At 42.4% G+C, this 25,775-nt stretch overlaps 1 protein-coding gene across 7 annotated transcripts in view; it reads right to left on the bottom strand.

The window, feature by feature from the left end:
• LOC144605749 (zinc finger protein 385D-like) overlaps nucleotides 1–25,775 on the bottom strand; it is a 435,063-nt gene that overhangs the window by 139,469 nt on the left and 269,819 nt on the right. Inside the window, exon 1 of one of the 7 annotated variants that reach the window (XM_078421315.1) lies at nucleotides 540–859. The exons of the other annotated variants lie outside the window; for them this stretch is intronic. The gene's annotated coding sequence lies outside the window, so the exon portion shown is untranslated. Of the gene's footprint in view, nucleotides 1–539; nucleotides 860–25,775 lie in introns of those variants that run through there. 7 annotated transcript variants of the gene reach the window in all.

Below are 25,775 nucleotides of genomic sequence, written 5' to 3'. Positions count from 1 at the left end.
GGTCATTCAAGAAGGAACGCAAGTGATAGAATAAGATCACGCGTGTTTCCTTTAAGTAACCAAGAAAATGAACAAGTATTTGTCCTAAACTTCTGTTTCAATGATACTTTATTATCACATGTACCCAGATACAGTGAAATGCTTTGTTTTGCATACAACCTGGTAAAATCATGTCGTAGACTTCACCTAGGCAGTACGCAAGTGTAGCGACCTTTGGGTGTCGCCAAAGTTACAAAAGGTCACGGAACTATCTATTGCCTGCCGCCACACGAAGGGTCCCCATTTTTTCTTGACGGACACCCATTCCGGGTCCCCCATCATTCTTGATACCCCCCCCCCCCGGGTCCTTCCTTTGTTCTCACGTTCCTCCTCGCTCTCCAATGGTCTTCCTCGCTCTTGACTGTCACCTTGCACTCCGACGCTCCCCTCACTCTCCAACAATCATCCCCTCTCTCTCCAGGGGCCCTCCTCGCTCTCGGACACACTTTCTCGCTCTCTGATGGCTGTCCGACGGCCCTCCTCGCTCTTCAATGCCCTACCTCACTCTGATGGCCCACCTCGCTCTCCGACGTCCCACCTCGCTCTCGGCAGTTGCTCGTGTGTCCCACCTTGCTCTCATGGCATGGGCTCCATGGACGTCTGCGGTGAACAAGCCAGGCATACCGGGCCTACTGGAGGGCTTGGCCCCGCTCGCCACGAATACTGCCAGCCGCACTGCTCGCTCGCCGGGAACACTGCATTGACCGAGCAATTCGTCTTCTCAGTTCAGTGATTCTCCAAATATGCGACAGCTATGCCTTAAGAATAAGGCACTAATGAGAATACTGCTTGCCATTTGACAAGCTGGGAGTAAAGGCAGCTCCTCCAGCTACATCCCCAACAGCAGAAATGAACTTCGCTTGGCAGAACCTCGTCACTGATCAGCAAATGTGTTGCCAGCAACGAGCCGCAAATTGGAAATCACTTTTCAAGTCACGAGATTTCAAAATGAATTTATGGTACTTTAGCTACCAAATGTTCCTTCTCTGGTACTGTTTATCAGGGGGATATAACAGTAATGATCAAACTAAATCTTCTGGTGCTAAAGGCCTTTCTATGATCTGCTTAAAATCCAAAGGATGCACTCCTTTCATCTTGGAGTCAGCAATCCGTCTATAATTAAGTTCACAGCATGCAATAATTTCTGCAACTTCAAAAACTAACATTAGACTTTCTCAATAAAACCTGTCTTTTGAATGCAACAAGTGGTGTGATGGTGTGTATTCTGCTATTACAGAGAGAGCATTATTAGTGGTCACTGTATGAGAAATGGAACCCTAAAAAAGCACCCATTTTTTCCCATCATTTGCAAACCTGTCAATCCTGTGAAATGTAACCCTGCTGACAGGGCATCTAAATTCATTGCCACGTCTTTTGTTATATCACTGAATGGATTTGGGTAGCTTTCAGCAGACCCAAAGCTTCCAAAAATTGAGCCTGCGGTCCACAAATTGACTTGAAAGCCAAATCGGCTGGACCCGTGGGGAAATCTGGCAAAGAGATAAAGCAAACTCCTGGCCAAAGACGAACTGGTAGCTAATGGCCAGCAGTTAAGAAATAAAGAGAAAGAGTAGAACAGAGGGAAAGTAAACAATTGTGGCTCAATCTATGAGAGACCACAAATTCCTCAGCCCTTGCCTCTCATTTGCTGTCTTGGAACCTAAATAATTATTGAATTCCTGTCACGTACTGTTACCAACATAACAATCATTGGATTTGCTCTGTAAGTGCCATATGCTAACTAAACAAAATGCCATGAGCTCAAAATTAAATAGATGCTTTGTAGCAGTCCCTTTCTCAGGGACTGCAGAATTATATAACACAAAAGATCCAAAGCATTGTACTCATACCATTAGTTTACTCAAAGGCCTTTGTTTCATGTAGTCAGCAACGAAGGGGGTCGTCTGGCTTGTGCATTGCCAAGGCAGTCCTGGGAGAGAGGGGCCTGAAGATGGAGGCAGATCTGGGTTAGGGCATCTGTTGGGGGGATCAGAATGTCAAAGGTCAGGCCATCATGGGTGATGGGGAGATGGGAAGGTGCTGCAATTGGTTCTGGGGGGGAGGGGGAATTCATTATCAAGTTGCGAAGGTTGAGGGTCACAATTGCAGGAAAGTGAAATTATGAGTCTCTAGGGAGAGCTGTCTGGGGGGGGGGGGGGGGAGGTGGGTGGGAGATGGGGGGGCGGTGGAAGAAGGATGCGCAGTGCGTATACATTTTAAACTATAGTGGACCTTTCCGAATCTGATTCAGTGTTAAATTCCATAGCTTGGTCCTTCCCATTAACTAGTGTCAAAGCAGACTTCATAGTTGTTGTGAGGCCTATTTCTACATAAGTGGTCCAACCCATTTACCGGCCATGCACACATGCAAGGAAAAAAACTGCATTGGTAGCCAGGCATGCTTTGCTTGACATGCAACATCTTGCCACCTCCATGTCTTAATGCATCAGAAAAATGGAAGGACCAAAAGGAAACAGAGTACTTGTGGAGCACATAGAAACATAGAAAATAGGTGCAGGAGGAGGCCATTTGGCCCTTTGAGCCAGCACCGCCATTCATTGTGAGCATAGCTGATCATCTACAATCAGTAACCTGTGCCTGGCTTCTCCCCATATCCCTTGATTCCACTAGCCCCTAGAGCACTATCTAACTCTCTTTTAAATTCATCCAGTGAATTTGCCTCCACTGCCTTCTGTGGCAGAGAATTCCACAAATTCACAACTCTCTGGGTGAAAAAGTTTCTTCTCACCTCAGTTTTAACATGTGGTAAGTTCCAGATCAAGCTAATTGAAACATTTCCAATAAACTTGGAAAATATCAAGATGAAAGCTTTATATGGGTAGAGCAGATAAAATGGGAGCTTATTAAATACAAGCTGTACCTTGTCCTCAGTTTCACACCGAGGTCATGTTGATTGGCTTATTGGCCTATAATGTTTTTCTCAGCTGCATCTATAAATAAGTGCCCAGAATATCTTGGTAGTGGCAAACTGCCTTTACTCACTGCTCCCCATAACACTATGTCCACACTTGCCTGGAGTGGGTCTTCAAGTGGTCATTTCCAGGGCAGTGATGGTGTCGAGGCCTTGCACAATACAGGCCAATGTTTGAACCCTGAACAAACCTAGCCCACAAAATTGCTTTGCTCCATAAAGCTTTCAAAGAATTACCATGTAAGTGAAAGTCTGTGATGTTTGCATTCATTCGGAAATTAAAGATTAATCAAACTAATCATTTTTGTTTCAGTCTGAAGAAGGGTCTTGACTCAAAAGGTCACCCATTCCCACTAAGTTACTCCAGCATTTTGTGTCGATCTTCGGTGTAAACCAGCTTCTGCAGTTCCTTCCAACACATTTTTTACAGAATGTTTGGTCAGATTGAATGAACAACATTGAATAGACCTGCAACACTGGGAAGGAACAATCTTTTCTAAGGATTAAAATTAGATCCTTCAGGAATGAAATTTAAAAATTATTCAGCACCCTGAGGATGGTGAAACATTAGCAGTCTCGTCTGCAAGTGGCAAAAGATGCTGGGTCAACTGTTCATTTACAAACTGAGGATGATAGATTTTCGTCAATCCAATACATCTAGAGACACAGGGAATACGTAATTATATGCATTTAGGTCACATATTAGCCATGACTGGCAGAACAGACTTGGGAGGCTAAATGGACCATAATTGTTTTATATTCCCATGATGTTATGTTGTCTAAAAGTCTGTACTAAATCACTCTCCTATAGATTATAGTCCTCTAGATAAATGGGAGAACAATCTACATCTATCTGGATATTTTTGTACCTGATTTCTATATTTTTTAAATCCATCTACGTTGCCCTTTCAGTCTCATTCGTTGTTCACATCTCATCTAATAAAAATATTCAGATCCATTATTGGTGCTCGAGTCCCATCGAGTGTTGTTGAGCCTCACTCAACCAAGCAAAAAAGTGGAGATCTTTCCATTAAACAGTTATTAAATTAAATCACGGCTGATGTTTATCGCAATTGGATTGAGCCATTTTTAGACTCTAAAGCTAAATACTTTTACCTGATAAAAACCTGCCAGTCTTGGTTTTGAAAGGTTTAGGTAGCCGAGCTTCATAGGTTCATAGGTTCATAGGTTCATTGCAAGAGAGAGGTCAAGATTTACTTTTCCAGTTCAAATGTATGAAGATGTACGAAAGATTTAGACTGAATCACACCTACATGCCCCAGATTCCTCACCAGCAGTACTGTTTTCTTATACCCATTTATCAATGTTATTAATCAATCATCTTAAGCTTCTCAATTAGATCATCCCTTCATTAAAAGCTCTGTTTGTAAAAACAAATGTATTTCCTTTCATCTTTTGTATCTGCTGTTGACTTGGGGGGCAAATCAGAGAGGAAATTTTGATGGGAGGATCACATAACCTTTTAATTTACAATCACTTTAATGATCTGGAAGAAAATCATTCTGGATCTTCAGCATCTTCACCTAATTTTCATATCTGATCTGCAGCAGAAGATAAAAATCTACCCAAGTGATTCAGACTATCTGATCATTCAAAATATGTTTTTTTAGGTCACGCATATCATTTCTTGCCAAGTATTAATTTAAGTGTCAGGAATGCAGTGATATTTAACTCTTGAATGATAGGTAAATTAGTTTACTGAAGACAAAATTCATAGTGCATCGGATTGATCGTTGAAATGCATCATTGGAACATCTAACCTTTGCTCACAATGCAAATGACACATAATAAGCCTATATTTTCTTATCAATCTGACTGCACCACTGGTGTTAACCCATTTATTTTATATGTGTTAATGCAACCAATAAAATAATATCTATCAAAAAATCCAATCCTTGCTCAGATCACAAATCAAAGAAAATCTCCCCCCCCCCCCCCCCCCCCCATAGTATTCCAAGCCTTAATTTTAACATGCCTTTTGCTATTTCCATTTTGCTCCTATAATGTAGCAGAATTGCTCAAAATAAAGACTGGTGTAATAAGGAAGAAAACTCAAGGGGGGCAGAAACAATAAAGGGAATGCCATCCATGAATCAAAGGAATGGGTGAATCTGCAGGAAACAATAATAGAATCCATGTTCGGAGAATGAAGACAATTCTAAAGGTAGAGAATGGTAAAATGGTGACGGATGTTTAAATGAACAAAATGAAACAAAAAGAGTTTTTTCAATGAACTTAGAAATGCATTGTTAAATGAGGTTGGTGAGGTCAAGGATGATTGGGGAGGACACAGTGCACAAGGGTTCCCTTTAAACAGCTAATGAAAGGAGGGGAATCCAAGCAAGAAAAACATGTTGGAGATGGAGGAGAGCTGGGGCAAGGCGAGGTGAAGTAACAACTGCATTCAAGACCCAGACTGCAAACTTAGGGCAATAGCACAATGTTTTTAAATTCTGCTCCAAGCATTTTTCACCCGTGCCAATCTCTCAATTCACCACAACCATCGGAATGCTACAGGAGCCTGAAAACTGTGGTCGCTGCATTCAAGAACAACTTCTTTCCAATAAATATCAGGCTCTTGTACACTACACAACACCAACCTCAGCAACTATGATTTCTAATCGACTGTGTTTTTGGATGGACTAGAGTCCTCAGCTTTTGTGCTGTCATGGCTACGATTAAAAACATTATTTTATGTGGTTACGATGCTAATCAAAATTGATATCTAAAATGTTCATGTTAGATTTAGGTGGGAATGAAAATTCATATGCAAGTTAGATATTTTCTTTTCTTTAAGTACACACATCTAAAGTTCTAAGTCATGCATGAACAGAAATTTTTTATTTGCATTAAAAGGTTATCATGTCACAAACATCAACCTGCTCCAGCCTAAAAATCTGAAACTTATTTCTACAAAGTTTTTGTTTTGATTCCTATTTTAGATGAGTTGAGCAACCTAATTGCCGGGACTTATAGATGGGCCCTCACACTGATGACCACACAGGAAGTCATGGCCAGAGTCATCCTTAACCGCCGCATGCCAGAGGCAAAATAGTCAAGAGTGTTTAATTATCATATAATATCAACAACAAAACAAAGAAACTTTTATCTGCAGCTTAAAAGGCTCATAAAGGTGATAACACAGTTAATATATATTAATCGAAAATACAACGAATTAATAACTGCATAGATAACAATAATAGATAACAATAATAGTGCAAAACTGGTCCATAAATGCATCCAAAGACACAGTCCACTGAAGATCATAGTTACTGAGGTTACTGTTGTGCAGTGTTCAAGATCCTGATGGTTGTTGGGAAGAAGCTGTTCTTGAACACAATGCCACAATTTAAGCTTCTTCCCAATGATAGTGGCAAAATAAAAGCATGGCCAGGTTGGTCAATAGACAATAAACAATAGGTGCAGGAGTAGGCCATTCGGCCCTTCGAGCCAGCACCGCCATTCAATGTGATCATGGCTGATCATTCTCAATCAGTACCCCGTTCCTGCCTTCTCCCCATACCCACTGACTCCGCTATCCTTAAGAGCTCTATCTAACTCTCTCTTGAAAGCATCCAGAGAATTGGCCTCCACTGCCTTCTGAGGCAGAGAATTCCATACATTTACAACTCCCTGACAGAAAAAGTTTTTCCTCTAAGCATCCATTCTAAATGGCCTACCCCTTATTCTTAAACTGTGGCCCCTGCCTGGTTCTGGACTCCCCCAACATTGGGAACATGTTTCCTGCCTTGAACATGTCCAATCCCTTAATAATCTTATATGTTTCAATAAGATCCCCTCTCATCCTTCTAAATTCTAGTGCATACAAGCCTAGTCGCTCCAGACTTTCAACATACGACAGTCCCGCCATTCTGGGAATTAACCTAGTGAACCTACGCTGCAGGCCCACAATAGCAAGAATATCCTTCCTCAAATTTGGAGACCAAAACTGCACACAGTACTCCAGGTGCAGTCTCACTAGGGCCCTGTATAACTGCAGAAGGACCTTTTTGCTCCTATACTCAACTCCTCTTGTTATGAAGGCCAACATTCCATTGGCTTTCTTCACTGCCTGCTGTACCTACATGCTTCCTTTCAGTGACTGATGCACTAGGACACCCAGATCTCGTTGTATGTCCCCTTTCCCTAACTCGACACCATTCAGATAATAATCTGCCTTCCTATTCTTACCACCAAAGTGGATAACCTCACATTTATCCACATTAAACTGCATCTGCCATGCATCCGCCCACTCACACAGCCTGTCCAAGTCACCCTGCAACCTCATAGCATCTTCCTCACAGTTCACACTGCCACCCAGCTTTGTGTCATCTGCAAATTTGCTGTTACTTTTAATCCCTTCATCCAAGTCATTAATGTATATTATAAATAGCTGCGGTGTCAGCACCAAGCCATGCTGTACCCCACTAGTCACTGCCTGCCATTCTGAAAGGGACCCATTAATTCCCACTCTTTGCTTTCTGTCTGTCAACCAATTTTCTATCCATGTCAGTACTCTACCCCCAATACCATGTGATCTAATTTTGACTCCTAATCTCCTATGTGGGACCTTGTCGAAGGCTTTCTGAAAGTCAAGGTACACTACATCCACCGGCTCTCCCCTGTCCATTTTCCTAGTTACATCCTAGAGCCAGCAACATTATGGGGGACCCCTACCACCCCAGCAACGGACTGTTCCAGCTGCTACAGTCAGGCAAATGCCTCAGCTGGCACGCTGTGAAAACAGAGAGGATGAGACGGAGTTTCTTCCCACAGGTCATCAGGACTGTTAACTCTCATATCACCAGGGACTAATTTAATTTACTGTATTAATTTATTTTTTGCGTTAAAAAAAAAATTCTATTCTGTTTTGTAGTTTTAGGACAATCTGCAGGCGTTGCCACTTTCATTTCACTGCACATCTTGTATATGTATGTGACAAATAAAGTTGACTTGACTTGAAGTAAAATGATTAGTTCAAGCTCTTGGTCCAGTGTCCTTTAAATGACACTGAGATTATGGGGTTAATTGTGAACAATGCTTGAACTTTTGCCTGACAACAAGCAATTATCTTCAAACAGTTTCTGATATAAGCACCAAGAAGTTCATCAATCTTCTTTTTTAAGGAAACTACAGACAGCTGTGAATGATGTGAATTAATAAACATCACTATGTGTACGGTAAGGGAAGGCAATTAATATTCAAATTCTAATGTGAACCATTTTCAATGATATTTTAAGATTATTTAAATGTGTACGAAAACTGAAATGTAAAGTGCAGAGATTTACAGTAGATGACATTACAACCTGTATGTTTTTCTGGAGGTTAAATGTAAGTGTGTCACTGATGACTTAGTGTTGAATGAGCTGATAAGTCGGTCTGTGTACCTGACTACTGTTGTCTGGATCTATTTTCCTAATGCATTGTGGTTTTTGCAGCAGAGTCCAAGTTGGTTTCTTCTGAATTTCAGTAGAAAATTAGCTTTAAAAAATAAATCAAAATAGAATCAAATATAAGATATATTCCATTTTCCCCATTGATGGCGCAGTAAATGTTCAGAGGTGATGTTTTTGAAAGAAAATGAGATTTTGAAGTAAGTACTTATTTTATGTTGTCCTCTGAGGTACTCCACACTATGAGGAAGAAGAACTGATTTACCAGCGAAAGCCATTGAAGGGCATCACCCTGCAGTGTGTCAAAGAGCATTTTACATGACTCACTGAATAGATGTCTCCTGTTTAATTTGTTGAGTGAAATATGGCTAAACTGGAGGTCATAAATCTGCACGCATCAGTAAACTGACTTGGGGTGATATGTTTAATAAGAGCTCTCCCCTTTTGCTGGGAATTTCCTGGTGGCAATGCATACTAACATTCAGAGTCCACAATATATTCCACAACAAGAAGACGTCATGTCACCTTGAATGTTACATTTTAACAATATAAATTAGGGCATAGAAATAAGGATTAAGGCACGTGACACGAAAATTAAAGCACTTAGCATTTTTTTCTCAAAGTTATGTGTCTAATAATCATTTATGTTCAGAATCAAACAGAAATGTTCCCAATTTTGAGTTGAATAACAAGGGTTGCCTGGGGAAATAGGTCTTGTTATTTTAAGGAGTGCTGGTCACTGGGCACTCACCGAAGAACCATGTCATCATGGCATGGGTCCCACAAGAGCAGTGATATTTTAAAAAGGCCACTTGGAACAGATACCAGCCTAGAGCTGGGGACCCAGCATCCTAAGGGCCTTCACTTAGCTCAAGACCTTGGACAATGTCACTTCATACCCTATTCATTCTCGGTGAGGTTCCAGTAACCCCTCCACCTCCAATCCCGTCTCATACTCTTGAGCCCAGCCTCGATTTTGCACCACCTCCTTCTCCTGGCAACTCATTCCCCTTACACCCCCACAGCAACTGCTAGATCATGCCACCTTGCCCTGACAGTGGTCTTAGCTGCCTACAAATTCAAACATGCATCCAGACTTGAAAGCAATTCCAACCGTGTCTGAAGTGAATTGTGCCAATTTGTCTGTGATCTTCTGCTTGTGACTCTCGTGTCAATCCGCACGCAACGCTTCCTACAAAACATTTTCCTGGGGGTTTAAATAACCAGGCAATCCTGGAGCTTCAATCTTTGAGGGTGCTGCCTTCTCTAGGTGTACTATTAAAGGTGTTCCTGGAACAGATTCCAGCCCATTGCTGGGAACCTGAGCTCGTTAAGTCTCCACTATGTTTTTTAAAAATACACTATTTTGTGCCCGTAAGCCCCTTCATGTACTGTTATAGCCCGTACCCAATAACCTTCTGTCAGCGCCACTCCCTCGCTTCAATCTCATGACCTTGCAATCACCACCCTCCTCTCACCACAAATCAATGCTCCAACACCTATGCATCCACACCCCTCTGCTCTGATCTCCCAGCACCCAGCATCTCATACTCCTCACCATCTGCTTCCCCTCCGCCACGTACCAGCTGTGAACCACTTCACCTCTAGTCCTTGATCTTTAGATATCCAGCATGTTGCAGACTCCCCCCATGCCAGGCACAATCTCTGGGCCTTGAGCTACATCACCATTAAGCTGTGAACCCTGGAATCTGCCCTCTCCACAAAGGCACATCAGGTCTCTCTGCGCCATCCCCATCTCCCCACCAAGACCCCAGAACTGGTTCCGGACCCTCCCTTGGATTTTGCTTCATCTGCATTGGCCTGTCGAAGTGGTCACTGGTTATTGTGGAACCCTGACACAGCATGCCCACGACTGAAACAGCGCAACTAGCAATAATATTCAGCTGGCTGCAGTAGTTACTGATGAATTCCTAGCTCAATCAGTTTTTATTTGGATAGCAACCTTCATATACAATTTAAAAACCCATTCACTTAACCAAGGAGTTTGAGTGATTTAACGATATGAACAGCAAAACATTTCTCTTTTTTAAAACAAAATGCATGGAATAATAGTGTTAGCTCGACTTGGAAGGAAGAATTTCTGTTTAAATACAATATATTGTTGGAATAGGAAAATGCTCTTGTCGTTTGATGGCCTACAACACTTCCCAGCACTGTGATATTTATATTGGAACTCACTTTTCTGATTCCATTTTACAGTTTCTGCTGCTGATTTACAATGGTTTTAAAAGGCATTTCCCAAATGACATGACTGAACATGTTATTCCTGTCTCCTTCAGTTCCTTTAGCTCCATCAAATTCTAAATGTTGAGATGTTCATCCAAATAAATCACTACTTCAAACTGTATTTAGTCCCCAACTGTTCAAAGAAGAGGCATCCCAATATGTCATTATTTCCGTCTCAAAGCACAGAACTGCTGTATTTGCCAAACCACACCATAGAATCATATGTAGCACGTTACATTTCAAAGGCACCAAGACCAAGCTACCATAATTCAAAAATGTCCAGTGTGAAATGACAGTAAAAAGCAATGAGGATAAGATGAAAGGCTATTTCATTTGGTAGCCAGGCAGGTAACCGTCAACCAGCATGTAACACAAAATGAACCAAATAAATCCTTCAATGGAATATGCAAATTGTGAGTTGTATTTTACCCCTTCACTGCTAATGTCACTCCATCCTTCACACAAACCATTCGTCATCGATTTCTCATGGACCTCAAATTTTATCCATCAGTCCCAAAACTTGAGTTCTTTCTTGCTGAGTTGCGACTATTCATTCTGATTTCCGTGATCCTGGCACCAGTCCCTGGTTCATTACATACAATTTATATGGTAACTCTCCAGTTTAGTTTAGTTTATTGTCATGTGTACCGAGGTGCAGTGAAAAGCTTTTTTGTTGCGTCTTATCCAGTCAGCGAAAAGACTATACCTGATTACAATCAAGCCCCCCACAGGGTACAGATGCAGGATAAAAGGAATAAGTGAGTCGCGCGTATGGCGGGAGTATCCTGGGGAGCCGTGGCCCGTAGATCGAGAACCTGCCCAGTAGGCCCAGAATCGCCCACAGCGGACAGAGTACCTGCCCGGCTCCCCCACCGCGGATCGAGGACCCACGGGAACACACCTGGAGGGCCGCTAAGCAGACCAGCTGCAGGAGGGAGTGCATTGCCTCGATGATGGAGTGGGCCATTGGAGGCCCTGCAATAGCTTGGGGCTCAGTTGGACCGGGCGCCACTCCAAGAGGCCAAGCACATGTACTGAATGCAGCCAACAGCGGTGGAGTTGGGGCGGAGGACACCAACGGCTACACTTGGGCAGACCGATCCTGCAATGCCATCAGGACAACAGACCTTCATGGTCAGGCCAAGATCCCTGCACTTACAACAACTAGGACTTGAAAATTATTCCAAAATGGCGACTCTGTATACTGTCTCAGTGAACTACGGGTACACATTTGTACTGAATCTGAGATGCTTATCTAAGATATATCTAAGTGCGTATGTACAATTATACTTGTACTAAACTGTATACAAAAATGAATTTCACTGTACCTCAGTACATGGTACAAATGAAGTACCAAACCATACCATGTTTAGTGCAAGATAAAGTCCAGAAATGTCCAATTAAATAGAGTCTCATGGTCCCCAACTTACCTTCCTGACTTAATTTCCAATTTCACTTACTGATTTTGGCAGAGGAAAAAGGAAGCAGAAGATGCAGGTGCCTTTGGCTATTCCAAGAATAAATAAGAAACAGAATAACCTTTTGCTATCCCAAGTACATTTCTGCAATCATTGAACATCGCATCCATTGACAATGTTACCAGCTCTAAAGTGGCGAGAAGGTTTATTTATTAGCATTTGCACCCCCTTGTTTTTGCACTGACCAATTCACATATCCTCCCTAGTTTGTCTCCTTATCTAGTATTGGGAGAAAGAATGAGTGAGAGAGTGGAACAAAAGTACACTGAATGAAAAAGAAATGAAAATGAAAAACAGAAATGAAGTTGCCAAAAGGAAGCTTTTCTGATACACATTTGACTAATTACTTAACATTTTAGTGTGTTTTTGGAAAAGCCAAGCTGATTGTTTTAATGGGAAATTCTTCTGGCCTGCATCAATAGGTTTTTTAACAATTGAAATATTCAATCTATAGTATGGTATTTTCTTCAAAGGAACATCAGCCTTGATTATCTGCTCAGGCAAGAAGAATGTTATACTTTAGCCTTGCACAATGCCAGGGCTTTTATGAAAAAAAGGTCTTCTCCCTCAGAAATAATAAATGTTATTCTATCTTCAAACAATACATTAATGATTTTGCCATCGCTGCACACAAATCTTTTAGTAGTTTCCACATTATGCAAATCAAATTCTTATTCAGTGAGTTTCACTCGGTGAAATGGCTGCAAAGTTTTGATTGAACCAAATAAGAGTAAATTGAATTGCACACTGGAATAAACCTGTTTGATATTACTAATCTTTATAGCAGCACAATTTGATACGAGATTGAGCGTTGTTCAGAATGTTTTTGAACACACAACTTTGATGAATTGAACACACAAGTTGTCTGTCAGTAATACATTTCCTCAGCTTCTGTGCATGTAACATTAACTACTATATTTTCAATTGTCCCTTCCTTCCTTTATCATTAGACTCATGTTGTCTTTTTTATGATGGTGTGATAAGGGCAGTAATTGATCTAATAACTGCTTTTAAAGAGGAACTTAAAAAAAATAACTGTTATGATGAGAAATTATTTTACAATGCAGTAGGTTTTCCGACATCGATAAATATTCTGCTTCAGCAATGCCCCATAAAGTGCAGTGAGATGTGTGTCTTGTTACATTTTTTTTAGTGCCATTGGTTTAAGGAAGAAGCTTGGCTATAACACCAGGAAAGGTTCATTCTTATCTTGAAATAATGCCACAGAATCTTCAGCAAGTGCACATACTACTAGATTAATTGAACATGTGATATGTAGCTAGATAGACACAAAATGCTGGAGTAACTCAGCGGGACAGGCAGCATCTCTGGAGAGAAAGAATGGGCGACGTTTCGGGTGAAGAAGGGTCTCGATCCGAAATGTCACCCATTCCTTCTCTCCAGAGATGCTGCCTATCACGCTGAGTTACTCCAGCATTTTGTGTCCATCTTTGGTTTAAACCAGCATCTGCAGTTCCTTCCCACACATCTTTTCGAGCTATTTGGCAATAGCTGAACATTACAAAGACATAGTTAATTGGGTTCTGCAAATTGCCCCGTGTCCAGGAAGTGTTTGTGAAAGTAGGATAACGTAGAATTAGTGTGAACGGGTGTTCAATGATCGGCATGGAGTTAGTAGGCCGAAGGGCCCATTTCCGTGCTGTATCTCCAAAATTAAATTAAATTTGGAACTAGTAATCTCATCTTTCTGCAACACCAATCTACAACCTGCAAACAACATAACCTACAGAGATCTGTGAGGGGCACCAAAAGCATCAAGGACAAGTGCATTAACACGCCAGAAGCAGCGTACATTTCTAATGGCATTCAAGTACTATGCAAATACCCCATAATTACGGTCATTAAAAGTGAAGCATTGAACCCACTGGTGAAATTGCTCCCGAACAATGAAGCAATGAAGTAATGGCCACAGCTAGCAAGGTATCACAAAATGCTGGAGTAACTCAGCAGGTCAGGCAGCATCTAGGAGAGAGGGAGAATGGGTGACGTTTCAGGTTGAGACCCTTCTTCAAACTGAAGAAGGGTCTCGACCCGAAACTTCACCCATTCTCCCTCTCTCCTAGATGCTGCCTGATCTGCTGAGTTACTCCAGCATTTTGTGATACCTTCGATTTGTACCAGCATCTGCAGTTATTTTCCTACACTAATTGCCACAGCTAGCAACATCATTATTAGATAAAAACAGTCACACCTCTACCGAGAACCCAAGCACAGAGAGAACATGCAACTCCATACAGACACTACCCGAGGTGAAGATTGAACCCTGGTGCTGTGAGGCAGCAGCTCTACCAGCTATGCCACTGTGCCACCCTTACAAATTGTGCTAAATGATGTTGATGGCCTGTCCCCCACAAGCCAGTTTACAGAATTCAGCTTTACACTAACAAATGAACCGAACAGAAAAACTGATGAGTGCTTCAAATCACTTTCAAATTTGGCATTGCAATTAGTCAGTACTGAAATTGAAGCAATGCGAACATGAGGTTTCATTATAATGGTCGATACCTCTGATACGGCCAAATGATCAGTCACTAATGTTAAGCCTAGCCTCTGATTTTCTTTCTCAAATAATACCTGAATAACTGAAATACATGAAAACATAAATTAGGAATCACAGACAAACTAACATAACATAATATTCGCAAGAATAGCTATTATTTTTAAATGGTTGGTTTATTCACAGACACTACCTTCTTCGTATCTCCATTCATTTTTCTTTATATTTCAATTTTTTCAACATTTGCTTCTAACCTCCAAAATGGTTTCCAGGAGATACGTGGTTAATGATCCAAGCTAAATGATGTTTAGACAATGACAGCTTTTGTTGTGCATCAATTCAGTAGATGTAAAATGATTCAATAATGTCATACATATTTGTAAATAGACTTCATTGTCATTTTAATCACATTATTTTTATTGGTTCTTTTGTAAATTTTTAGGTTTCATCAAAATATTTGTTTCATCTTTCCGGTTTGGAGTTTAAAGAGTGTTATTTGGTGACTTCAGGCAACAAAACTCTGGTGGTTCAATGTCAACACCATTGAGTATGCACTGTCATCATACTTTTTTTTCACTTCTGAAAGCACCGAAGGATGTCAGAAGGAATTATCTGATGGGAAGGAACAGACAGTGCCCCTGAGAAAGATCGAGGCTACAGATGGACAACACTGACAAGAGAAGTAATTAAAGAGAATGGAGTCTGGTCATTGTGCGCATGCGTTTATGTGTGCAATTATGAATTTATAACATGCACGCACCACACACGCATATGTACACATGCTTGTGCATGTATAAGTGCGCAGACACACACACACTTGCATGCACTCACAAATGTGTGCCTGGGTCCTGGACTTTCTCACCGCCAGGCCCCAAGTGGTCAAGATGGGGGAACATACATCTAGCCCCCTCATCCTGAACACAGGATCCCCCCAGGGTTGCGTCCTTATCCCCCTACTGTACTCCCTGTACACACATGACTGTGTGGCCAGGTTCAGCTCGAACTCCATCATCAAGTTTGCTGATGACACTGTGGTGGTGGGCCGGATCTCCGACAACGATGAGAAGGCCTACCGGGAGGTGGTGGCTGATCTGGCACTCTGGTGTCAGGACAATAGCCTCCTCTTGAATGTCAAAAAAACTAAGGAGTTGATTGTGGACTTCAGAAGGGCTCAACACCCAAGGATGTACACGGCACTGGAAATAAATGGGTCTACTGTGGATAGGGTGAGCAGTTTTAAATACCTGGGAGTCCACATCAAAGAGGATCTGACATGGACAACACACATTGCCGCACTGGTGGGTAAGGCAAGGCAGCGCCTTTACCACCACAGACAGCTGAGGAAATTCAGAGTGTCTCTGAGGATCCTTCAATGCTTCTACTCTGGGGCTGTAGAGAGCATCCTGTCCGGCAACATCACAGTCTGGTTTGGGAACAGCTCTGCCCAGGACAGGAAGGCCCTGCAGAGAGTAGTGCGTTCGGCAGAACGCACCATGGGAACTACACTCGCCCCCCTGCAGGACCTATACATCAGGAGGTGCAGATCAAGAGCAAGCAAGATTATGAGGGACCCCTGCCACCCCAGCAACGGACTGTTCCAGCTGCTACGGCCAGGCAAACGCCTCCGCTGTCACGCTGTGAAAACGGAGAGGATGAGACGGAGTTTCTTCCCACAGGCCATCAGGACTGTTAACTATCATAACTCCAGGGACTACATTTTTTTTCTGTATTAATTTTAATTTATATGCTGTAATTGTAAATTTTTTTTGCACAATCCGCAGGCATTGCCACTTTCATTTCACTGCGCATCGTGTATGTGTATGTGTATGTGACAAATAAACTTGACTTGATGCACAGGTACGGTGTGCCTGGTGAACTGAGTGTCTTCTGGCAGATTATGGATGTATGCTGGTGGCAGAATATCACATGGTGGCCCAGCGAATTTCTCCTATACAGATCATTCAGAAATTGGACTCTTTCCATTGATGATAATTAATTTGTTTCTATAATGTCCAGCTGATCCACAACCCAAGTACTCAGCAAGACAGTTGATAATCTGTCATTATATAATAAGTGCATTTGCAGACACTCAGGGATATTCTGAACAAAAGTCTGAACGACATTAATAAGGTAAGATAAACGCTTTGATATCAATAAATATCGTGAACATCTATGCCAAGTTGAAGACATATACAGGGAAATTGCTTTAATGTCTCAAGGGTCATTATATCCCCATCATTCTGCAAGTTCATTCATCTCTGATGTCAGAGGGTTAACATGCTCCCCATAAATAAGTTGAGTGAATGACCATTAGGCAATCCATTTCCTGTACACTGGCAGCTTGCCAAACACATATAACTTTAATTTTGCCAGTTAATAGTCAGCCTTCAGTGAAAGCATTCCCACATCGACGGTGTACTTCCATCAAGAGACGAGAAGGTAAGAAATAGACATGATCAGCCTGATCTCTCAGAAAAGAACTCCTCGTCATTAGACACCAGCGACTGAGTATAAAGGTTCAGTACCAGCTAACTGCCATTTACAATTCATTTGTAATGTAGTACAAAATTGCACTCCTTATAAGCATTACCTAATTGATCATCTACTCTGATCTTGCTTAATGTTTCTAATCCTAAACTTTGCAAAGCAGGTGATGCTGAGTCCATCCATTAGGCCAACAGTCAGGTCCTGGTTCAGCAACAAATCAAATTCCAATTGCAAAATCATCTTGACAACCACCTAAAGGCATTTTAAAATGATTCACATGGTCACACAATGTCTTCCTTTTCCTTTTAAAAATCTGTATGAGCTTTAAGAGCAGTTGAGAATTTTTGGCCAAGATCATAAAATCATAGAATGGTAACAATACAGAAGGAGACCATTGGGCCCATGGTATCCACAGTGACTCTGTACCACAGCCTTAAGTGGGCCAGGGCACGTAAACATCCAATAGACAATAGACAATAGGTGCAGGAGTAGGCCATTCGGCCCTTCGAGCCAGCACCGCCATTCAATGTGATCATGGCTGATCATTCTCAATCAGTACCCCGTTCCTGCTTTCTCCCCATACCCCCTGACTCCGCTATCCTTAAGAGCTCTATCTAGCTCTCTCTTGAATGTATTCAGAGAATTGGCCTCCACTGCCCTCTGAGGAAGAGAATTCCACAGATTCACAACTCTCTGACTGAAAAAGTTTTTCCTCATCTCTGTTCTAAATGGCCTACCCCTTATTCTTAAACTGTGGCCCCTGGTTCTGGACTCCCCCAACATTGGGAACGTGTTTCCTGCCTCTAATGTGTCCAAGCCCTTAATAATCTTATACGTTTCGATAAGATCCTCTCTCATCCTTCTAAATTCGAGTGTATACAAGCCTAGTCGCTCCAGTCTTTCAACATATGACAGTCCCGCCATTCCGGGAATTAACCTAGTAAACCTATGCTGCACGCCCTCAATAGCAAGAATATCCTTCCTCAAATTTGGAGACCAAAACTGCACACAGTACTCCAGGTGCGGTCTCACTAGGGCCCTGTACAACTGCAGAAGGACCTCTTTGCTCCTATACTCAACTCCTCTTGTTATGAAGGCCAACATTCCATTGGCTTTCTTCACTGCCTGCTGTACCTGCATGCTTCCTTTCAGTGACTGATGCACTAGGACACCCAGATCCAATTAGCCTACAGTTCTATACTACTATACTGTGATGTACTGAGACGGTCAGGGTGTTTAGTATGTCTTGATGACCAAGCAATACATGTACCACCAGCTATTGAAACACCATTATCTCCTGATGCTCCAGTGCTGCGACGGTCATCAAGACAAACTAAACCCCCTGACCATCTCAACTTATAAATAGGAGGGGAGAATGAAGTGTGCGCATGTGCGGGACGCTTGGGCGGGCGAGGCCTGCGGAATCAGCGATAATTTCCAGACGCTTTGAAGATATGTATTACGGAAATGAGTTGCTTAAATTGTTGTGAGGCAAATGAAAATTCCAATTTACTTAAACTTTATTTAAGCTTTAAGCAACTCATTTCCGTAATACATATCTTCAAAGCGTCTGGAAATTATCGCTGATTCCGCAGGCCTCACCCGCCCGAGAGTCCCGCACACGTGCACACTTCAACATGCAAGCTGTGAGATCTGGATAGAAAGCGAGAACTAATGGGGCAACAGAATGCCAGGTACCTCCTAAAGAGAATATGTGAGCGCATGATGGAAATTAAACAGCGTTGGTTGATAAGAGTTGATGAAGATTATTCTCTGAACGTGACCATTCATGCCGGGTCAATCACCTGTACTTAACAATTAGCAGCAATTTTTTCTGAACACCTGCCCCTCTGCTCCATAAACAGACGCAAATACACAGATTATACAGACACACATGCACACACATCTTCCAAATGATCCCTTTGATTCTGAACAGCCCCTTGATGTTGCCCCTCCAACCCACAAACACAGACACAGACTCAGGCAAACATAAACACACGCAGGCACAGGCACAGACACACACATACACACACACAAAGATTGCAGCAGGATCTGGATCAATTGGCCAGGTGGGCAGAGGAATGGTTGATGGAATTTAATATAGAAAAGTGTGAGGTGTTGCATTTTGGAACGTTGAACAAGGGTAGGACCTACACAGTAAATGGTAGGCCTCTGGGTAGTGTTGTGGAGCAGAGAGATCTAGGAGTACACGTGCATGGTTCCATGACGGTCAAGTTGCAGATAGATAAGGCGGTCAAAAAGGCTTTTGGCACTTTGGCCATCATCAGTCAGGGTATTGAGTATAGAAGTCGGAAGGTCATGTTGCAGTTGTATAAGACGTTGGTGAGACCGCATTTAGAATATTGTGTTCAGTTCTGGGCACCATGTTATAGGAAAGATATTGTCAAGCTTGAAAGGGTTCAGAAAAGATTTGCGAGGATGTTGCCAGGACTAGATGCTGTAAGCTATAGGGAGAGGTTGAGTAGGCTGGGTCTCTATTCCATGGAACGCAGGAGGATGATGGGAGATCTTATAGAGGTAAACAAAATCATGAGAGGAATAGATCGGGTAGATCCACAGAGTCTTTTGCCCAGACTAGGGGAATCGAGGACCAGAGGACATAGGTTCAAGGTGAAGGGGAAAAGATTTAATAGGAATCTGAAGGGTAACTTTTTTTATACAAAGGGTGGTGGGTGTATGGAACAAGCTGCCAGAGGGGGTAGTTGAAGTTGGGAGTCTCCCATCGTTTAGGAAACAATTAAACAGGTACATGGATAGGACAGGTTTGGAGGGATATGGACCAAGCGCAGGCAAGTGGGACTAGTGTAGATGGGACATTGTTAGCCGATGTGGGCGAGTTGGGCCGAAGAGCCGATTTCCACACTGTATCACTCTATGACTCTATGACACGCGTAGTCCTTCTTTCTTCACCTCAGCAATTTCAATGGTGTCATTCAATGCAATAAAGCCTGAATCAAAGGTTATACATAGGACACCTAGTGTAAGATTCACTGGGTGTGATCAGCCTCAAAGGATGTGGGTGGTTCAAAGTAGGACTCAAAAAAAGAATGGGTGATGTGGCTCCCAAATGCACTGGCAGTAAATCGAATCCTCCTTTGCCCCAGGTCAAACAATGGATCATCATATCATTGCATCCTCCCAATGATGGATGGGTTTGAGACAAATTCTCTCTCAATAAATTGAGTTCAAGATTTGTACAACTGAAATTTCATTTATAAATGTGCAAGAAGGAACTGCAGATGCTTGTATGAACTGAAGATAGACACAAATAGCTGGAGTAACTCAGCGGGGCAGGCAGCATCTCTGGAGCGAAGGAAAGGGTGACTTTCAGGTCAAGAACCTTCTTTGGACATGTTGATTCAGACATATGGAAGAAGAAAACTGAACTTCTTGTAGTGCTCAACCCAAGATCCCAATGGTTCTGGACATTGCCCTCTTAGGTGATATGCTTCAACAGCCTCTAAGCATTGCTTTATATTAATATCCCTGCATATACATATACATATATAACTATGTGTGTGTGCAAGCATATCTAACAATGAATTTTACATTGAGAGTAAAACAAGTTAGGTCCAAGTTGCCCAGAAGGTGAGGGGAGGGATGGATAGGAGAAAAGGAATATCAGTGATTAGGTGAGGCCAGGCCAAAGGAGTAAATGGGAGTGCATCTAATGGGAATGCATATAATTGGACCTAACTTGTTTTACTCTCAATGTAAAATTCATTGTTAGATATGCTTCCCCTTTATTGATAGAATTTTAAAAATATAATCATAGTTGATTAAAGTGAGCTACCAAAAATAAAAGTGCATCAAACTGGTCACCCGCATAATTTGTACTTGAGTCTTATATGTATGTAAATTGTTACGTTACATGAATATAAGACTTATATTCATTTATTTTAAATGTTCACTAACTAATGACAAAATCCCTAAATTTTATGTCATTAATATTAATTATTTTCCTCATCACTGAACTTCCCTACTATTTTGAAAGAATAATTCATGAATTTAAAGATTGATTAATATCGGGTTTAGTCCAATGCTGACAGCTGCAAATGAAAGATGATTGAATGATAAAAGTACACGTTAGAGTCACCTACTAAAATATAGTGTCCCCCATTGTAACATTGAGCAGTCCACAAACTCCAAGTTACATGAATTAATCACAGTATGTCAGGATATTTTACAATATGTCAGACTTTGTAAGAAATCCCTTGGCATTATGTAAAGCTTGATCTGAAAATGGATCCTTTATACAAAATCTCTGCTTCAAATATATTGAAATGTAAAACATAGAAAACAGGTGCAGGAGGAGGTCATTAGGCCCTTTGAACTAGCACCATTCATTGTGATCATAGCTGATCATCCACAATCAGTAACCTGTGCCTGCCTTCTCCCCATATCCCTTGATTCCAACAGCCCCTCGAGCTCTATCGGACTCTTTTAAATTCATCCAGTGATTTGGCCTCCACTGCCTTCTGTGGCAGAGAATTCCACAATTTCACAACTCTCTGGGTGAAAAAGTTACTTCTCACCTCAGTTTTAAATGGCCTCCCCTTTATTCTTAGACTGTGGCCCCTTATTCTGGACTCCCCCAATATTGGGAACATTTTTCCTGCATCTAGCTTGTTCAGTCCTTTTATAATTGTATATGTCTCTATAAGATCCCCTCTCATCCTTTTAAACTCCAGTGAACACCAGCCCAGTCTTTCCAATCTTTCCTCATATGACAGTCCCACCATCCCAGGGATTAACCTCATGAACCTACGCTGCACTGCCTCAATAACAAGGACTCCCTTCCTCAATTAGGAGACCAAAACTGTACACAATACTCCAGATGTGGTTTCACTAGGGCCCTAAACAACTGCAGAAGGACCTCTTTGCTCCTATACTCAAATCCTCTTGTTATGAAGGCCAACATGCCATTTGCTTTCTTCACTGCCTGCTGTACCTGCATGCATACTTTCAGTGACTGGTGTACAAGGACACCCAGGTCTCATTGCACTTTCCCTTTACCTAATCTGACACCATTGAGACAATAATCTGCCTCTTTGTTTTTGCCACCAAAGTGGATAACCTCACATTTATCTACATTATACTGCATTTGCCATGTATCTGCCCACTCACTCAACCTGTCCAAGTCACCCTGCAACCTCCTAACTAACATCCTCTTCACAGTTCAAACTGCCACCCAGCTTTGTGTCAACTGCAAACTTCTAGTGTTACTTCTAATTCCATCATCCAAATCATTAATATATATTGTAAAGAGTTGAGGCCCCAGCACCGAGCCTTGCGACACTCCACTGGTCACTGCCATTCTGAAAAGGACCCATTTATTCCTACTCTTTGCTCCTGTCTGCCAACCAATTCTCTATCCATGTCAATACCCTACCCCCAATGCCATGTGCTCTAATTTTGCTCACCAATCTCCCATGTGGGACCTTATCAAAGGCTTTCTGAAAGTCTGGATACATTACATCTACTCGATCTCCTTCATCCATTTTACTTGCCACATCCTTAAAAAATTCCAGAAGATTAGTCCTCTTCATAAATCCATGCTGACATGGACCAATACTTTTACTGATATCCAAATGCACCATTATTTTCTCTTTAATAATTGACTCTAGCATCTTCCCCGCCACTGATGTCAGGCTAACTGGTCTATAATTCCCCGTTTTCTCTCTCTCGCCTTTCTTTAAAAGTGGGATAACATTAGCTAGCCTCCAATCCACAGGAACTGATCCTGAATCTATTGAACATTGGAAAATGTTCACCAATGCGTCCACGATTTCTAGAGACACCTTCTTGAGTACCCTGGGATGCAGACCATCAGGCCCTGGGGATTTATCAGCCTTCAGTCCCATCAGTCTACCCAATACTATTTCTCGCCTAGTGCAATTTTTTTTCAGTTCCTCTGTCTCCCTAGGTCCTCTGTCCTCTAGTATCTGGGAATTTGTTTGCATTTTCCTTAGTGAAGACAGATCCGAAGTACCTGTTCAACTCTTCTGCCATTTCCTTGTTACCCATAATAATTTCACCTGTTTCTGCCTTCAAGGGACCCACATTTGTCTTTACTAATCTTTTTCTCTTAACATACCTAAAGAAGCTTTTACTGTCCTCCTGGATATTCTTGGCCAGCTTCCCCTCGTACTTTATCTTTTCAGCCCGTATTACCCGTTTTGTTACCTTCTGTTGTCCTTTGAAAGTTACCAATCCTCTGGCTTCCCGCTACTCTTTGCTGTGTTATACATCTTTTTTTTTAGTTTTATTCCATCCCTACCTTCCCTTGTCAGCCACAGTTGCCTCTTACTCCCTTTAGAATCTTTCGTCCTCTTTGGAATGAAATGATCCAGCATCTTCTGGATTATGTTAAGAAATTCCTGCCATTGCTGTTCCACCATCATTCCTGCTAGGATCCTTTTCCAGTCAACCTTGGCCAGCTCCTCTCTCATGCCTTCAGAGTCCCCTTTGTTCAACTGCAACACTTCTGATTTACCCTTCTCCCTCTCAAATTGCAGATTAAAACTAATCATATTATGGTCACTAGCACCAAGTGGTTCTTTAACCTTGAATTCCCTTATCAAATCTGGTTCATTGGACAACACTAAATCCAGAATTGCCGTCTCTCTGGTAGACCCCAGTACAAGTACTCTAAGAATCCATCTCAGAGTCACTCTACAAACTCCCTTTCTTGGGGTACAGAACCAACCTGATTTTCCCAGTCTACCTGCATATTGAAATCCCCCAAACCACAGTGGCATTACCTTTGTTACATGCCATTTTAAACTCCTGCTGTAACTTACACCCTATATCCAGGCTACTGTTTGGGGGCCTGTAGATAACTCCCATTAGTGTCATCTTACCTTTACAATTCCTCACTCTATTCACAGTGACTCTACAGTCCCTATGTCATCCCTCACAAGGGACTGAATTTCATCCCTCACCAACAGCTACCCCACCTCCTCTACCCACCTGCCTGTCCTTTCTATAGGACGTATAACCCAGACACGATCCTCCTGCAGCCACGTCTCTGAAAACCCCATAATGTCATATCTACCAATCTCTAACCGAGCCTCAAGCTCATCCACTTTACTTCTTATATTTCGCGCTTTCATATACAATACTTTTAATCCATTGCTCATCTCACCTTTCACATCAATTCCTATTACACTTGGCCATTCTCTCCTATCCCTTAGTGAGCTTTCTGTCACATTAATTCTGGGTTTTTAACTTTTCCTATACTCTCTTTCCCTTTAACTCCATCCTTGTCTATCCCATTTGCCCCCCCCCCCCCCATATAGTTTTAAATCACCCGTGTAGCATTGGCAAACCTGCCTGCCAGAATGCTGGTCCCCGCCTGTTGAGGTGCAGCGCATTCCTTTTGTACAATTCACCCTTACCCCAAAACAGATCCCAGTGGTCGAAGAATCTAAATCCATGCCCCATGTACCAGCTCTTCAGCCACATATTCAGATCCCCTATCTCCCTGTTCCTGCCCTCACCAGCAAAAGAAACTGGAAGCAAACCAGAGATAACCACCCTGAGGTCCTGCTTTTCAGACTTCTTCCAAACTCTCTAAAGTCACACTGCAGAATATCTTTGCTCCTCTTCCCAACGTCATTTGTGCCAACATGCACTACCACTTCCGGCTGCTCACCTTCACCCTTGCGAATGCTCTGCACTCAGTCCGTGACATCCTGGATCCTGGCAACAGGGAGGCAACACACCATCCATGAAACCCGCTTGTTGCTACAGAAACCCCTGTCTATACCTCTCACAATAGTCTCCTACTACCACGGCTCTGCCTGACGTCAGACTCCTTGGCTTTGCCTCAGTGCCACATTTTGCCTTGCAGACTTTTCCACTGCTCAGACTGGCAGTGTCTTCTGTCCTGACAGCTTCCATGAGGGTGAACCTGTTTTCAAATGGTACAACCCCCAGGATCTCTTATACTCCAAGCTTCCTTCCCTTCCTCACCGTCACCCACCTTCTCTCTTCCATTACCTTCAGTGTAACAATCTCACTGAAGGTCTTGTCCAGGAACATCTCATTTTCTCAGATGAGTCTGAGGTCATGCAGTTGGCTCTCCAGTTCCCCAACACAGTCCTTCAGGAGCTGAACCTGGACACACTTACCACATTTGTAGCAGCCAAAGGCACCAACATTGTCCCTGACCCACATCCTGCACACATCACACCGAATCAGTTTATCTGTCATTTCCTTATAGTATCTCACCGTCTCCAACTTTTGGCATGGCCTCCTCCCCCAGCCTGTACTCAAAAGACACACACGACAAAGACAAAGACACACACGACAAAGACAAAGACAAAGACAAAGACAAAGACACACACGACAAAGACAAAGACAAAGACAAAGACAAAGACAAACACAAAGGCACGCACGCCCAAGGCACGCACGCACGCCCAAGGCACGCACGCACGCCCAAGGCACGCACGCACGCCCAAGGCACGCACGCACGCCCAAGGCACGCACTTTTCTCAACAAGGTCACTCCCCCATCAAGCTGCTCCCCTAGAGCAAGCCTTGCTTATATTAACTGTTAAATTGACTAATTGATTAATTAGCTAACTTACTAATTTGCTAATTTAATTGCTCAACCGATCCCCACACTCACTCCTT

The sequence above is a fragment of the Rhinoraja longicauda genome, chromosome 2 (genome assembly GCF_053455715.1).
Source record: "Rhinoraja longicauda isolate Sanriku21f chromosome 2, sRhiLon1.1, whole genome shotgun sequence".
Classification (NCBI taxonomy): domain Eukaryota; kingdom Metazoa; phylum Chordata; class Chondrichthyes; order Rajiformes; family Arhynchobatidae; genus Rhinoraja; species Rhinoraja longicauda.
Note: the sequence above shows the minus strand (reverse complement) of the source record. Positions and strands in the feature narration are given on the sequence as shown.